We start from the raw sequence: 17,466 nt of genomic DNA on the forward strand, positions 1-17,466 counted from the left end.
TCTTCACAACTTCCTCTTTCTCTTTGATCAATTTTTTCATTTGCTCGTCCATCTGTTTTATTTGCATATTTTGTTCCATGATGAGCTTCATCATGTCAGATTTCTGAGTCTCAGTTTCTTAAATATCCTTGGTCATTGGATCCTCGGAAGCTGGCAGTTTGAGCTGCTTCCTTAATGTTAAGAGCTCAACATTTTTCTTCTTGACAATTTCTTCTGCAACATTTATATTTAAGGGATCATATCCCATCTTCAGCACCAGATCTTCCAAGGATTTGATCTTGGTGTCCTTTGCTAGTGAGGAAACTTTTTCCAACTTGAGTTGTGACTATGTATTGGCCAAGGTGACCTGCAACTTTGACAAACTCATGGTAGTATGAGTTAAAGGCAAAGAAATCATCTGGCTAGTCTGTTTGTGCATCTCAATTTGGTTAATTGGATGTACATCTTTTACATTAAACTCAAATGAGGATTGCTTGTGATAATGTGCAGGAGTCTTAGGCTATGGAATTTGAGCTTGTAAGAAAGCCACTTGCATCTTACCCTTCTAAGAGTAAAAGACTGAAATAAGTATAGCTTGAGAACTGAAAAAGTGTTTCTAGAATTGAGTATAAGTGTTTAGCTTCAATTCCTCATTCTTCTTCTTAATTTCACTGAAAACATGGAAGATATCATCTTCTTTGTCCTTTTGACTGGTTCCACTGGTCTGAATCATCTGTTGTTCCTGAGAAGTAGTGGAATGAGTGGGGGACTGTGTAGACTATCCACCAGACTATGTAAAAAGTAAAGTCTCCCAAAGTCCATCAAATGTTGTTTTCTGTGGCTCATTTGTTGCACTAACCTTCACAGATATGCTAGTTCTCTTCTTCCTATGCACAGTTTTAAAGCCCTAGCTTGATGCTTCAAGTGTAGGGGATGATTGTTCTTCCCTTCCTTGCTTGGCTGTCTTTTCCTATGCAAGTGGAGTTTGTACATTTGAAGTAGAGACTGCTTGTTCTTCTGCTTCTTGAAGGGTGTTCTCCTTCCATTCTAACTGATTTTTGTACTGCTCTATTTCAGGCCTAGCTGTATGGTGGTATGCAGTGAATTTATTTTCAACCTTGAGTTTTGAAATTACTCCCATTGGGTCATAAGACCAAGTGAAGTTGAGACCAAACTTCATTTCCTTCAATAACTTGTCTGCGTCTTCTCTCGCTGCCCTAGTGTTGCAGATGAAAGGACCAACCTGAGCCTTTAGCTTGAATTGTGATTTCTTCTTTGCAGCTACAAAATGTACTTCATCTGCATTTAACCTCTGCCTAATATATTCCAATGAAAAGATTCTGATAGGGAGGAACTTAGGAAGTTTGTAAGGTGGAAGCTCACAACCATAGACTCTGATTTCTGTATAGTTTTGGTAAAGATACCAATCTCCTATGGTGGCTTGATCAACTAGATGCAATACTTTGACAATTTCCTCGCTGATTCTTGGCACTGGAGTGCTGCTCATAAGACTAATAGTTGGATGAATAAACAATTCTATGAAATGTTTATATGTAAATTCTTCCTTCTCCTTCATTCCCATTGAAGTCCAAAAGATCATTGATTGCTGGTTGCCTTCCTCATCTAGCTTCTGTAAGTTGAATGGAAACTTGTCTCCCTGAAAAGATATAAAAAGGTATACACGCACTGAAGCATACTTGAATACTTCTTTAGTGTTAAACTAGACTAATTGTTCATGTATGGCTTCAGCTAGGAATTGACTGAATTTATAAATAACAGTGGGTTTGGAATCAGCAGAAAAGATAGACAAGAAACCTAAGATGGATTCATTAACATATTGATCAGAATTGTAACCAAGCAGATAAGATAGAATGGTGGTGATTTGCGTGGTTCTGTTTGGAAACATGGATGAATCATAGGGGGGATTTATTTTACACAAAGGGCTATCTACAACTAGGAAAAGTTCAAGAGTTTGAGATCTTTTAGTAAAATCTAGCTTTTGATAGGCTTCTATCAGGCTTTCATGAGAAAAAGGATGGGTTGGTGCCATAGTTGGGGCTTGCAACATCTTTTCAATGGACTCTGAATTGATGAAACACAAGATTTCTCCCGTGGGTGAAATGATTTCTCTTTGATTGGGATCATAGGATTCATGGCATTTCTTGAAAAATTCAGGTGCTCTATGTATCTGAGTGAAAATGTAACGAGGAAGGTGGGAGTCCCAAAGTCCTATTTGATCTATTTGATCAACTAATTGATCTTCCATCCAACAGTAAATTTCATATAAATCAAATTGAGAGGAAGACTCAATGATTTTACAATCTTTGTCGACCAGGGGAGTATGATGGAAGTCAACTTGTGGATAAATGAGAGGATTTGGGATTTCAACAATTTATTTTCCATTAGGAGGCATCTTGTTCAGTGAATTATAGGTTGAAAGTGACAGGAATGGAAGAAATCGGTCTGAAACAAAGTGATAACAGAAAAACAGTATAACTGAAAGTAGATAGGTGGACTTGGTTGTCGGCTTGGTTTTGAACATAATGACAAATTCAGTTGAATGATGAGTCTATCGTTTAGGTTGCATGCACGAAATCTCCAATGATGAATTGAGTTTCAAAAATATACTATGTAATGGTTTTCATGAAGGAACAAGGTTTATAATGAACAAAAATGGAGCGGGGTTGTTTAATGAACGGCTAAATCCTTATTAATTATCCAACGAGACTGATAAACAGTTGTATGGGGCATAAATTCATGGGAGTTACGAATTAAATGAATAACGGATAAGCGACAGCTAATTGGACGGAGGAAGTGACATGGAGCGGACATGGACAGTGACGTAGGAGTGGCAGTAAATGGTCAAATGTAAACCACGTTCAGGAGCGAGTTAGAGTGGAAAGTGGTTTCGGGATTTTAAGTCCTGAAAAAATAGGATGGGAGAGAAATATTTTGGAGGGTGGTTTCCAAAACTTCCCATTTCGAACCCGCCCCCCACCCCCTCGGCCAATAAAGTTCGGATGGAAATTGAGGGCCGAGGAGCGATGTGGGCCATCAGATTTCGGGCGAGTGTGCGGGATGTAAGATAAGATGAATGGGATTTAACAACGGAGGTGGAAAGTGATGGTGGGGTCAAGATTTATGGCGGATGTGACAATTGTGGGTTGTGGATGAATGAATGGATGAAGATATAATATTTGCATAATTACATTGATAATTAGGATTTATGGTTAATTAAAACCCATACCATATGCACATCTTTGCAATGTTATAACTTAGGATAAAATCCTTTCATGCTCCAATTGTATTCCATTTGTCTACCTACCTTTATCTTTCCTAACATTTTCTTACTTAGTTCTCCGAGTGTATTTAGACTAGCAACTCAATACTTTCATTTTAATGACTAATCTACTTCTATCCCTTATTTCCTCTATTGGCTTAGATTAAATTGTTGAGCCAATTTTAATTGCTACCTATTGACAAATAATTTAAATCAAATCTAATCATGACTAAACTGTACAATTGGATTGTATGAACTAGTGTGGCATTTAAACAATCTGCACACAACCTTTATTTGCAAAAATAAAATTGACTAAGAGTAGTGGCATTTGGATTTGCAACAATTTCAGAATTTATCATTTTTCTTTTATTTTTAGCCTAACATTTTATTTTTGCCTTCATTTTTTAGGGCATCTATTCTAACATTTTATTTGATATGGGCTCATTCATCAAAATATCCCTAACATTTTTTGATTCAATATTCTTTTTGTCCATATCCTAACTTAAAAAATAATTGAAATATATTTTCATTTTTTTACTAATTGATACTAACTTACCAAAACCAAAAAATTCCACAACATCAGCTTCAACTGGGGACTGCTTTCTCCTGTAGAATGCATAGAACCTGCAGATCTATGTGCCTTCTCCTCGGGCTATGGAGTCTTTGCTATGAAAATTCACACTGACAGTTCGTAAAATAAAATAAACCAAACTTTTTACAATGGTAGTAATGAAATCTACTTCAACTTCTCAATACTAAATATAATGTTTGAGAAACCTTCCATTAATAGGATAAGTGGAATACAGACCCTCAATATTTTGTAGCACAAAAGTATTATTTCCGTTTACTTCAACAAAGCTAAAGGTCCAAACCATAGGTTTCCAAACTTGCCATTTTTTCCCTTGCCTTCTCTTCTGGAATCCCATCTTAGAACTAGATCACCCTCCTTGAAGTCCCTTTCCCTTGCTCTTCTGTCAAACAGGATCTTCATATTATTCTGATACTTGTTCAATTTGTATTTAACTTCATCTCTGTTTTCATTTAGTTCAATAATTTGGTTTATTCTCCTTGAAAAATCATCAAGTTCATCAGTTGAATCTTGCAGGAATTTTAAAACAGGGAAGGCCAAGTTGGTAGGGAAGATTGCATCTTTCCCATAGACCAACTGAAAAGGAGATTTTCCAGTAGATCCCTTTGGAGTAATTCTGTTTGCCCATACTGCATAAATTAGATGAGAGTCCCAACGCTTTTTATGATTTGCTAAAGTTTTTTTGATTACCTTTATCAAACTTTTATTTGATGATTCTGCAAGAACATTACCTTGAGCATAATATGGAGTTGAATGATGTAACATAATCTGATATTTCTGGCAAAATTGAATCATTTTAACACTAAAAAATGTTGTCTCATTGTTAGTAATAATCTGGTTTGGGCAACCAAATCTAGAAAAAATATTTTCTTCAATGAATTTGATTACTACTGAATCAGTAACATCTCTTACTAGAATTGCTTCCACCCATTTGGTAAAGTAGTCTGTTGCAGTGAGGATCCATCTATGTTGATTTCTTGAAGTGGGATGAATTTCTCCAATAAAATCTAGTCCCCATTGGAGAAAAGGTTCTCAGACTATTGCTGGGATCAGTGGAAGAGCTGCTAGATTTTGCTTACTAGCAAACATCCGACAAGGGACACAACTTCTGACCTTTGATCCTACTTGTAAGAACAATGTGGGCCAATAAAATCTTGCCCTTAATATCTTATATGTTGTTTCTCTCCAAGCATAATGTCCTCCACAAAAACTTGTATGAAACTGATCAATTAAGACGAGACAAATGGATAAGAAATGTAATTTGGCTTATGGAGCAAGGAGCAGGAACAGTAAACAGGGAAGGCGACGACAACAATGACATCAATCTTGGAGCAGAAATGAGTATGTATCTTGGTTCTTTGCCTCCTTTGCAATGTCGACCTAGTTTGATTCTTGCTGGGGGAAGAGGGAGATAGCCGAGAAGGGGAATTGGGAGAAACACAAAGGGAAATGGAGGAGGCGTCGAGCACCTCTAGTCTGGCTATGCGTCTTTGTTTTGAGCCTGCCGGGATTCGACCTTACCTGTGGTTGTGTGGACCTTCATTTGGGTGGCAATGGAAACCTGGGTTATACATACTGTGGGATGAGTGAGGTTGAATGCTGGGGTCAGGTAGGTAGAAATTCGACATCGGAGGTTGAGGGTGGCAAAGAGAAGCTAGTATGTTGGGTAGGATGCTGGACCAGTGGCCGCAAAAATGGTAATCTACGAGGAATTGAGAGTAATTACTATGCTAAGAGACCAGATAGGACCCCTGAGGGGGATGTCGGGCATGATGAGGGAAATGGAATGTTTATGGCTCACTGGGAAAAGGGAAATGGGGTTGGGTTGAGGTTTAGCTCAGTTTCATGGCCTTGGCCGGGGTTTGTTAACCACACTGAGTACGCGAGACAATGGGGAGGGAGGGGTGAAAATCTAGAAGGGATAGGGAGTCTGGACCCTACTCACGATTGGCTCTTTGCCCATTTTTCCCCTGGTACTACTATCAAAATGGAAAAAAGCAATGAATAGGGAGAATGATAGCATTGGCAATTATCGCCGGGATAGTAACCATGGATATAATATGTTACTATGCTTGTGGTTAACAATTCTTTCCTATGAACAAGTTTCGAACAATGTTGATATGGCTCGGCCAACAAGAGGATGGGAATGTGGGAGATGGGATTGAGAGCTTGGAAAGGCTAAGGACCCGAGCACGTCGGAATCTCGCAGAGGAAGGAAATCGATGGAGCAAATCATTAGTGAAGCAGCTACAACATACCGAGAGGAAACAAATGAAGGCATTCAGAATCTGCTAGAAGAGTGGGAGGAGGAAATCAAGCAAGGCAGTGAGACAAAGGAGGAGATGGAGAATTGTAGGACACCAGTCCTGGACCCCGGGAATACCAAAGGAAGGATAACCCAAATTAAGCAGACATTATACCTCTACTGGCTTATGAAAAGCCTGATGGGTAAGGCCATGGAACAAATATCGGTGGGGATGGGAGTCTCTCTCTAAGGGATGCCGAGCTACAAACAAGATCTGTAGAGAATTCAGTTTTAACTCCACAAACATGACAGTAGATTGGACAGAATTGAAAGACATATTCCATGCATCCAAGAACTGTCTGAGATGCCTGGAGCAACTGTAAAGGATTCGACACCTGTGGAATTGTCATTGGAGGAGAAGGAGGGCTAGTCAATTTACCATGTTTACTTTTGTTATATATGCAGTTAGTATTTACTTTTCATCATGCATGTATAAGGATATATATATATATATATATATATATATATATATATATATATATATATAGAATGATCATGAAACAGAGACATATATAGCTTGGCTAGAAAGATTGAAACTTTATTGTTTTTGGATGGCTTACAACGAGGATAGGTGGCCAACAGACTTGGTTTCCCATTGGGCAAGTTGAGGCCACCTAGCCAACCTATGTGGTGTAAAATTGCTGATTATAAATAGAAAATGAAAGGTCCTGCCAAGCTTAACAAAAAAAAATATTAATTCAAAATTTGTCCTTGATAGATATTTCCACAATAATAATAAGAGTTTTTAAAAATCTCTAACCTAAAGAACATATACATCAACTAATTGATCAATAATTCCTTGGACCTAGCAAATAAGGTTTAAATTTGTATACTTTTGTCGCATCCTCCACTCAAATAATAGGGACTAGCTAATATGAATTATTAATGAATCACAACACTTGGGCAATTGGAAGTGATGAAAATGCAATATCATAAACATGTGAGAATAATGGAGCAATTCAAACCTGGCACACACTTACTCTAGTGCCTTATCTGTTCAATATTTTTCAATATTTTTAATTTTATTTTTTAAATATCTTAACGAAAAAGTTTGAATTTGTATACTATTATTGCATCCTCCAGTCAAATAATAGGAACTATTAATGAATCACAACACTTTGGGCAGTTAGAAGTTATAAATACATAATCATGTGAGAGTAATGGGGCAATTCAAATCTGGCACACTCATGTGAGAGTAATGGGGCACTTCAAACCTGGCACACACTTACTCTAGTGCCTTATCTGTTCAATATTTTTCAATATTTTTAATTTTATTTTTTAAATATCTTAGCAAAAAATTTGTATTTTTATACTATTATTGCATTCTCCACTCAAATAATAAGAATTATTAATGAATCACAACACTTTGGGCAATTAGAAGTTATGAATACAAAAGCATGTGAGAGTAATGGAGTGATTCAAATCTGGCACACTCTTAGTCTAGTGTCATATCTTTATAATGTTATACCAAATCACCCTTCCTCGTAAATTACATGTTTATTTATGTATTTATCGCACATTTACCCAATATATGTCCCCACTTGTGGTCATAACGTAGTGCCCTCCTTTGAAAGCCTTTGTATTCAAAGAATTGTAGTTAAGAGTGTTACATGTGATGAAACCAAATAATGGGATCTCCTTATATTACTATATTGCTCTCGCTAGTGACCATGATTCATCCTTCCAAACTTAGCTTCTCTTGGTTTTAATCAATGATGGTTGGTTTTTGCATAATTTTCCTTCCATTGAATCCATGTATTATTGTTGTGACTTCTACAATACATAGTAAATATTGGTATGAGTTCGCATTATTTTGAATTATGGTTTGATGATGCCCTAATCCATGAATATTGATGAGTTATCTTTCACCTCCATAATATTGATATTGACCTTCTTGACTTCCTTAATACTGTTGATATCAATATAATTTTTTGAAATTTTTCTTAGTAATGATATACCAATAAGGTTCAAATTTCAAGTATTTCCTTCTCTCTACATAACCAATCCATTTAAATAATTTTCAGAGACAATGGCCTCCTTTATCCTTTTTTCCTAGTCATTAATGATTGTAGCCTCAAAGATAATATCATCATATTTGACATGAACATCCTTTGAATGGAATTCAATTTCTTCAAGAATCCTTTTTGTACTTTCTTCAATCTTGTCTACATTATCCTTTTGAAGTTTGAACGTGATCTCATCTACCAAATTGTAACTTCCTTCTTTGATTTTGTTATGCATTTCTAATTGTACATGGTCTCTCTAGGGATTTTTTAATCTTCTTGCGGATTTCCTCTTCACGCCTTTCGGAGGTATCATCCTTTTATACACCCCATCAACTATAAACATTGAGACACCCCACATCACCGTAATACTTACAATATATTGACTTTATTTCTGAGTTCTAAAGCCTCTTTATGAATGAACATGACAAGGTATTGGTCAATAATATGAAGTCCCTATGACTTTCATTCCTCATTAATTATTCATGAATGGGTCCCATGGCTAAAGACATTGATCAAGGAGGAAAAAATTCCTCAAAATTAAGCCAAAACACACTTTTTTATTGGAGAAATGGAATTTTGATTTACTCATCTAACCTGCCAATGAGTTTTTGACATCTTATATTTTAATTTATCAATCTCAAATATGCACTATCATTAGAGTAAACATATTTTAAAAAAATTAGCATTCAAAATTAATTTAATGATGGTGATCTATTATTTCAAAATTATACAAGCCATAAAAATTTTCTTTGATTATTTGCAAAATTGTCTTTTTTGTTTGTAACAAAATTACATATATATGAAATTGTTAGAGAAAAATAATTTAATTTTTTTTTGTAAATTATATATATGTAGTCAATTTAAGGTTATCTATAGTTGATCAGGTTCTTAGTGTTTAGCTCAAAAATAAAAGTTCTCATATTGGCTTGAAACCTATATGACCGCGCCCGTCTCGTCAAGACAATCACAATGCAATTCGTTTTACTAAAAACCGAGTTTGGATGAAGGAGAAAAGGCCTACTGTTTGTTTTCCTAAACAACTAAAAAAATTGCAGAACATGGCAGAATGATGACATGGTAGTACAGTCAGCATGATGGGAAACTTCTTTAGTTTTTGCCCAATGAGGTTGTGACAAGTGTCACTTCATGATTCGCCAGTTTAGTTGTGTGAAGGTGAAATTGCCCAATGTCCTCCAAGGTGGAATTATGAGTTCATAGTGAATATTATGTGGAAATTGTTTTTTTAATATATATAAATCCGCATATAAATATTTGAATGACACATTTTAAATGTTTTATGGTATGGTTAAAGTCCAAAGGCACCGAAATATTGAGGTGCAAAGTTATATGGTGGAAAAACATATGAAGGGACGGGTGGAGGACTAGTCGAACTCGTGACCTCCCCCTCCCAACTCTGTTACATTACCAATGGACCAAGTGGTGGGTTTGTTAAACATTGGCCATGATATTTTATTTATTCCTACAGTGATGTCGACGACGGAGCAGAGGGAGCCAGCCCTGCGAACCAGCTCCCTCACCATATGACCACACAAGATACCCATGGGTTAGCGCTAATGGATAAGCACACTTAGAGCGCCACTAATCCAGCTTAACTTAATTAATCTATTTTCTTAAGATGAAGTCAGTTTTGGAGGCGCACCAATTTCAGCGGAATTGCCAATTTTGGCAGTGCTAACTGGAGTCTTCTCCAGTTTTAGTGGGGTTTCCTATGGAAACATTGAATGAAGCATATCTTGAGCAATTTTCAACCAAACTGAGCTCAAAAAGAGGTGTTCTTGGTTAATTTGAACCTTCTGAACACATTGGTGCAAGTATCAGGAACCATAAATCTTTGTAAACAACATTTTTTTTCCATATTGAGCTAATACAGAGGCCCAAGCCATGAAAGTTAGACCAAGGAGATGTAGCCCAAGATGGGTGAACTATTTTATCAAAGCACTATGTTAATGTGTCTCTTTGATGGTTTGTTGCACTGTAGATGTTTATTGTTTAGTATTTGTTTCTAAAGATATTTTTCTCATGAATGTCTTATAAAACTTAAGGAAATTTACCTGATTATATGCACAAACAGCTAATGAAACCTCAGCACAAGAAGTAATATGCATGCACATAATTATAAATCTATAATTGTTATTAGCACAACAAAAATAATCATACAAAAACATATCAAGTTGGTATCAAAGGAAAGGTTGAATTAATATATTTCTTGAGTTTGTGAAATTAGGGTTTTAATGGTTGCAAAATTGTGATGCTTATAAGGTTAAAGTTGCAGAGAGGAGAAGGGAATCTATTGCTCGCAACTCCTGAGGTAATTCCCAGAAGAAGGAGAACCACAAGGCCACAATCTCCACCACCCAAAGTTCCAATTCCAATTTCACTTGAAACTCCTCAAGTTTTGTCTTCAGCTGAGATTAAAGAGGTACAAGCAGTACCAATTTCTAAGCCCGAATCCATAGCCATTATGTTTGGATAAAGAGAGCCTAAAGGTCCCTCTTTAGAAGAGGAAGGATTCAAGAAATATTTCTATACTTTGATTGAGATGGTTAAAGTCCTCTATGAAGAGAGGAACACTAGAATGGTTGGAGATAGTTCTAAACCTCCACATGGAGAAGGAAGCTCAAAGGAAAAAAAGATGAGAAGAAGGATTCCAAAGGTAATGGTGGAAAGCCACCTCCATCTCCACCATCCTCATCATCTCCATCATCTCACATAGCATCATCTTCCACTACCACCACTGAAACTGCCCATACTCATTCCAAAACCCTAAAAGGAAAGACTCCATTATTGAAATTGGACATAAAATTCGAACTTCCCATGTATAATGGAGAGGTGAATGTAGAAATTTGGAAAATTGGATTCGACAGTTGGATCTCTCACGACCATGTGCCAGTCCTCATCAAAATCCCTTATCATTGAGACCTTTTCAAAATTAAATTTCCAATGGTTTCTGAAAACTTCGATATCTGATGTTCTCCATAGCACTTGGGTGCTATGCCCTTGGTCTTATGAGTCCTCATGACCAAATTCCACTTAACATCGGATCCCCTTCTTTAGATCGACACTTTTGATAAAAAAAATTAACAGGGGCTACAAAAACTCCATCCTCCGAAAAACTAACATCCGAAATGACATCATACTAACATTAGCATTTCCACGTGGCATCCCCTAGGTGGTGACATGTGTCACCTTGATTTTCACTATTAGGTCCCCGAAAGTGCCGAAACTGATTGCCACATGTCCACCGTGTGGCCACGTTATGCTGACGCCAGCTACCATGTCTGGTCCCCGAGGCCAATCACCTGCTGCCATGTGTCTCCCATGAGGAGAGAGAAAGGGTCCTTGGGGTCCTTGGTTTTGCGATGATTTCCTTTGTATTTCCTATGCTCTTTGCTACCTCAACACTTCTAAAGAGATCCAATTTTTAAGGAGTTACGAAACTCGGATATTCTGATACCACTCTACTCACAAGTCTTATCCATAGGATATCAGGTTCTAAAATGTTGAGGCTCCGATATGATCTTTGCCTCTCCTTCAGATTTCCTATTATGATATTCTATTTTGGGCTCGCTTTTAAAATAAACCTCCGAGGTCTACATGTTCCTTCCTCTGATATCCTAAAATCTCAATACGTTGCCTACTTGTCCTTCCAGTATTGGATCTCGATATTTCGGCCTTCCGTGTGATTTTGGCCTCTAAAATTTTGGCTCTCTTTTATTTCTTTGGGACTTGGATCTCCCTTTTGGTTTTCCTATTATACCACCAAGATTTCACCCATCCTTCTCTGCACTAGGGATGAAGAATAAGACTATTTGACACAATTACAAAAGGGTATAACAGGTGAAAACAAAAAGCAAGCTTAACAAGATGTTGATTTGATAACAATCTATCGATATGTGAACAACCAAGTAGGTTGGATGAGTCATTGGAAATTATGGACAATAGAATGGAAAAAGGAGGAATTCTAGAAAAAGAATTCCAATAACTAATTATTGATTATGATTAAGGGAGATCTCTTAAACATGACCTTATTTGCACATGTGCTTCTGTATTGAATACATGGTTATGGCAATGCATATATGAAAATTCCATTTTGGCTTACAAGTTTTTCTTATGGAAGAATGATTGGACATATTCATTTAATACATATATGGATGCATGCGGTACAACGAGAAAATACATGCAAGTGGAGCAAGTTCTCTTGACTCGTATTATGTATCAAGTGGATCTTGAATAGAGTTTTATATTCTTGATTCTTTTGCAAAAAGGTGGGGGTCATCTCTTTGGAATCCCATTGAGGCCATCATGTGGAATGACTAGTGCACTTTGGATTTCTACAGGAGACAAGAGGAGGCACTGGGTTCCAGATTCATGATGCACAAAGTGGGTGGAGAGTATTGGGCCTTTGAATTCCTGTAGTTTAGGTGGAGGTATAAACCTTTGGATTCCCTTATTCTTTGTGTATATGTGCATGTGTCCTATCATGTGTATTTGTTCATACATGTGTAAATGTGTATATGTTTTACCCTATCATATGTAATTTGTGCTATGTGTACATGGAATTATGTTATATTGTGTAATGAGTTTGGGATAGATAGGTATGGGATTTTCTGGACCTCTGTGCCATATATTGTTTTGGTGGAGACAAGATAGCTTCTAGATTCCCAATAATAATATTTTTGTCGACAAAATACTACTTGGTTTGGTAATGACTACCCGGTTTGGTAGTGACCATAGTCGTGAATAGGCATATATATATATATATATATATATATATAATCATAATTGAGTGGAGGTATAAACCTCTTGATTCCCTTAATTATTCAGGGTGGAGATATGAGCCTCTGGATTCCCTTATTGATGACTTAGGGTGGAGGTCTGAGTAGGCTAGATTCCCTTGTATATATATATATATATATATATAATCATAATTGAGTGGAGGTATAAACCTCTTGATTCCCTTAATTATTCAGGGTGGAGATATGAGCCTCTGGATTCCCTTGTTGATGACTTAGGGTGGAGGTCTAAGTAGGATAGATTTCCCTTGTTGATGATTTAGGGTGGATGCATGAGCCTATAGATTATTTTGTTGGTTATTCAGGGTGGAGGAGTGAGCCTCTAGATTCCCTTATTGCTGATTTGAGGGTGGAGGCATGAGCCTCTGGATTCCCTTGTTTCTGATTTGGGTGTGGAGGTGAAAGCCTCTAGATTTCCCTTGTTGTTGACTAAGGGTGGAGGTGAAAAGTCTCAGATTCTGTTACTTTGGAAAAAGGTGGAAGTGGGACACCTTTGGACTAACTTGATAGACTAATGGATAAAACAATAGGTATATTTTAAATCATTACAATTTCCTTATAATGAATATTAGAAGAAAGTGTATGTCATGTTACAAGAAAACACAGGAATTTCCTAGTCTAAGTGCATGGAGTTGGTTGCAAGACAACAAGAAACAACTAGAAGATATCAAAGAGAGAACATAAAATGCACCAAAATACTACAAAAGGGGCCATTGGAAAATGGATATATTTACTGAATGACTGTGTAAACCATAATGCCTACAATATGTGATGTAAAACCTGAAATGAGCTTAATATATAAAGCTCCATCTTAGTTGTGTTGTGTCTTTTAAGAATTTATCGATATATTATATATGGTCATTAAGCACCAAGCGCAGTGTTCTCCCAAGGGGGAGGGGTTTAACGCCCTAGTCACTTTTTACTCCTATAAATGTTGCAAATATTTTTATAGGCACATGGGCTAACAACAAAGGGATAATGATTCTAGGATTTGAGAGGATCTTTCTACTTAAACATATTTTTTTTGTTTCAAAACAAGCCTTAGATGCTGATAAATGGTAGGCAAAGGAGAAAAAGGCCAAATGACATGAGGTTGATTGGCCTGCAAGATTGACTAGTGATGACAGGGCCAACCACCACACAAATATGAGTACAAGAAATAAATGGGACACTTTTGATTGGTATGGAGGGTAGGGCCAGTCTTGGCTCTAACTAACCTCAAGTAGTGTTTGGGCAACATGAATAGGAAGGGGATTGAGCTAGGGAAGGACACGTTGGTGAAGGAGGAAAACAGAGAAAATGGGAGATAGGAAAAGCACAAAGGTGGAGACAATGTTGTATGTCTATAGAGACACTAGCGCGGAGATGGAGGTGACACTATCATTGCACAAAGAATGATAGTTGAACTAAAATTAGAAGTTGAACTACCATCACAGACCCTAGATTCCTTCTATTTTGGTGGGGTTATTACCAAAACAAATTTGGGTGGAGGTTAAACCTATGGAGACCCTAATAGTGATTGAGGGTAGAGGCTTTGAGCTCTGGATTCCCCAGACTATTGGTAAATTTGATTAGACCTGAAGCAGGTCTTCTCAAGTCCTGGAAATCATCTTAGGGGTGAGAACTACATAAGGAATCTAATTTCAACTTATCTAAGGTTGGGAGGTGATTTATTGTCCCTAACCTAGTTGTCTATCCTCCTTTAAAATATATGCCTTCTCTCATATTTATTGTGCTACAAATATCTCCAATTAATAAATGTAAAATGGTATGAAAAATGTGGCTATTGTTTGATATTTTATTGGGCATAGCTCTGCATTCTACAAGGGAGTTTATATCATGTCCAACTATGATATTAAACAAGCAGTACATGATTTGATTGTTCAGTGGCTATTTCTGATCAATTAGAATGGATTTTGGAATCAATTTATTGTCTGATTGTTAGTTCTAAGTTGTTAGTTTTAACCTTGGGAAAACTAGAGTTGTGGGCATTTTTAATGATGCAGATTCTTGATTTTATGGAAATTGGCATTTTTGTATTGCATGTTGTGGAGTTTCCACCCAAATATTTTTGCTGGATATAATTTAACAACTAGTAATAAAGGTATTTTACAAGGTTCCTAACATCGAAGATAAGGTGACACACTGAAATGGAATATAATGAGATTGGATTTGTAAATAATTTCATAGTGATGTTTGAATAGGACCACCAAAGGAACAAAATGTTTCTTGTTATAGAGCATCATGTGTGTTAGTCATTAAATTTTTGCACAAGAGAATTTGAGATCTGGTTCAGGGCTATTGCATTATGAGAATAATTATTGACAATTTCATTAACATGGTTCCTTATATTATAATACCATATATCATATTCATTTGTCTTTATTTTTTTACACGCAGGTAATTACTAACTCTATTTTACACCCCCTTCTCGGCTCATAGAAGCTTGGTTTTTCTCATAGATTTGATAGTGCAACATGATTTACAATATTATCCAAAACAACAGTGGTTGCATGATGAGATCAAGTAAAGTAGAAACTTGAGTTTAGATGTCCAGGTAGATTTAATGACTTTGCCTCATTGTACTTGTAATTTTGTGTAGAAAGTATCCCAGATTTGAAGGTCTTGAGATAAGGCACTGGGTCTTTGAACCAATATACATCTATATCACTCAAGAGTACATGGTAACCAAATGGTAAGAATTACAAGAAAACTAGTGATTTTACTTTTGTTATTCTCTGAGGCACGTAGTTCGGAAGAGGCATTCATTAAAGCTAATACTAATTGTAGGTCCAATCATAAACACTTGTAACCCATGAAGAACAACAAACTTGTAAAACTGACGATTTATTGCACAAACAAGAAAATTGCTGATTTTGAGCTACCTTAATTGGCAAACTCATTCATCAAAGTGTCTCTATATTTATTTTCCACCATTGTAAGAACTATATTGTTTTCTTGATTAGTGATTTTATAGAGCATAAATTCCAAGGAGAAATATAGGGATAAGGTCAATGCAGGTTTCAAATCAACTATTAGATTTGATGTTGAATAATCTATTTTCCTCCCTTTTGCATTGCTTACATGGATACGTTCAACTTTTGGGTCCCTCTTTATGGTTCCTAGGATCATATTCTTACAAATATATGAGTTTCCAGTTGTCTGAACTAAATATTTATCTAATATTACTGAAGGTTTTGGATTTTCCTTTTATCCAAAAAAAAACTTCTAAATCTCATAAAAAACTTTGCAATTTTTAGTACACATTTGAGGCCTTCCTATTGGCATTGATGTCAGAAATTGCAAATTCTTACTTTATAGCTTATTGATATCTAGGCTCATCTTGAGGATTTATCAAGTAATATTTTTCATTGCACTCCACTGGTTTCACAAGGTTGTTTGAAAAATTAGTTGGATGAAAATCAAATGAGCCATATAGAGCTCTTAGATATATAGACAATTAGGAATATGATTACAAACTAAGATCTAATTGAAAGAGGTAAATATTTTGGAAAATATGAAATGTGGGCACTGTGTATACTGGCACATTAATGTTCTTAGGGTGATATGCTTATCGTCCCTCTAGGGTGACATGTGAGTTTTTCATCATTATATTCAAGTCTTGGCCATTTGAGGTGCCATTTGACATATTTGATGCAGTACATGGTCTACGTATTAGAAGATATCTCGTGTTCCTCTAAATTAGTAAATTTGGTAAATGCATATTTTACATTGTTGGGAACAAAATCTTCGACATGGGATCACATAGATAAATGTTGTATTTTGCTAGCATTATATTTATGCTTTCATCTTTATATTTTGACTTTTTCTCTTGTAAAAAAAAAATCACTCCATTCTCATAACCACACATTGGGAGTCAAGTGACGTGTAACTACCTCTAGTGAGCCAGGAGGTGTGTTACATCTACTTAGATGGGCTCCTTATTTCTACTTAGAGAACAACCTATATTAGGAGGGATACCCTGGTAATTTTTTATATGACCTAACCTTTGATCCATTAATTTCAAGTGTTGTTGCATTTTATCGAAAGAGAGAAGAATGTCATCCGAGAGTTCATTTATGCCTATCAACACTTTGTCTAGGAGGAATTTGAAGTGAATATATGTATCCACAATTTACATGTATTAGTTATATCTCCAACGAGTATGTCTGGCATTTGGAACCCAATAAAACATATCTACCAACACTCCAATGTCTATAAGGGTATGATGCTTGTCTTCCAACTCCCTTTCAACCTGAAATAATGCCTCTTGCTCATGTTATGGAGTGAGTTGCCTTAATCGATTTATTGAGTTTTCATCCCTCTATTAGGCTTGAGTATGCCCCCTTCTTAATATGTTTCTCTACAATGAACATGGGCATGTTGATGCAACATGATACCTTGCCTTGGAGTAATTCGGTCCCCAAAGTGGACTGAGAATCTTACAGAATAGGAGGAAAAATCCATAAAATAATTAGAATTTTTAGGACTGA

The sequence above is a fragment of the Pinus tabuliformis genome, chromosome 1_1, assembly GCF_031772625.1.
Source record: "Pinus tabuliformis cultivar Carrire ecotype Pingquan chromosome 1_1, CPIR1, whole genome shotgun sequence".
NCBI lineage: Eukaryota > Viridiplantae > Streptophyta > Pinopsida > Pinales > Pinaceae > Pinus > Pinus tabuliformis.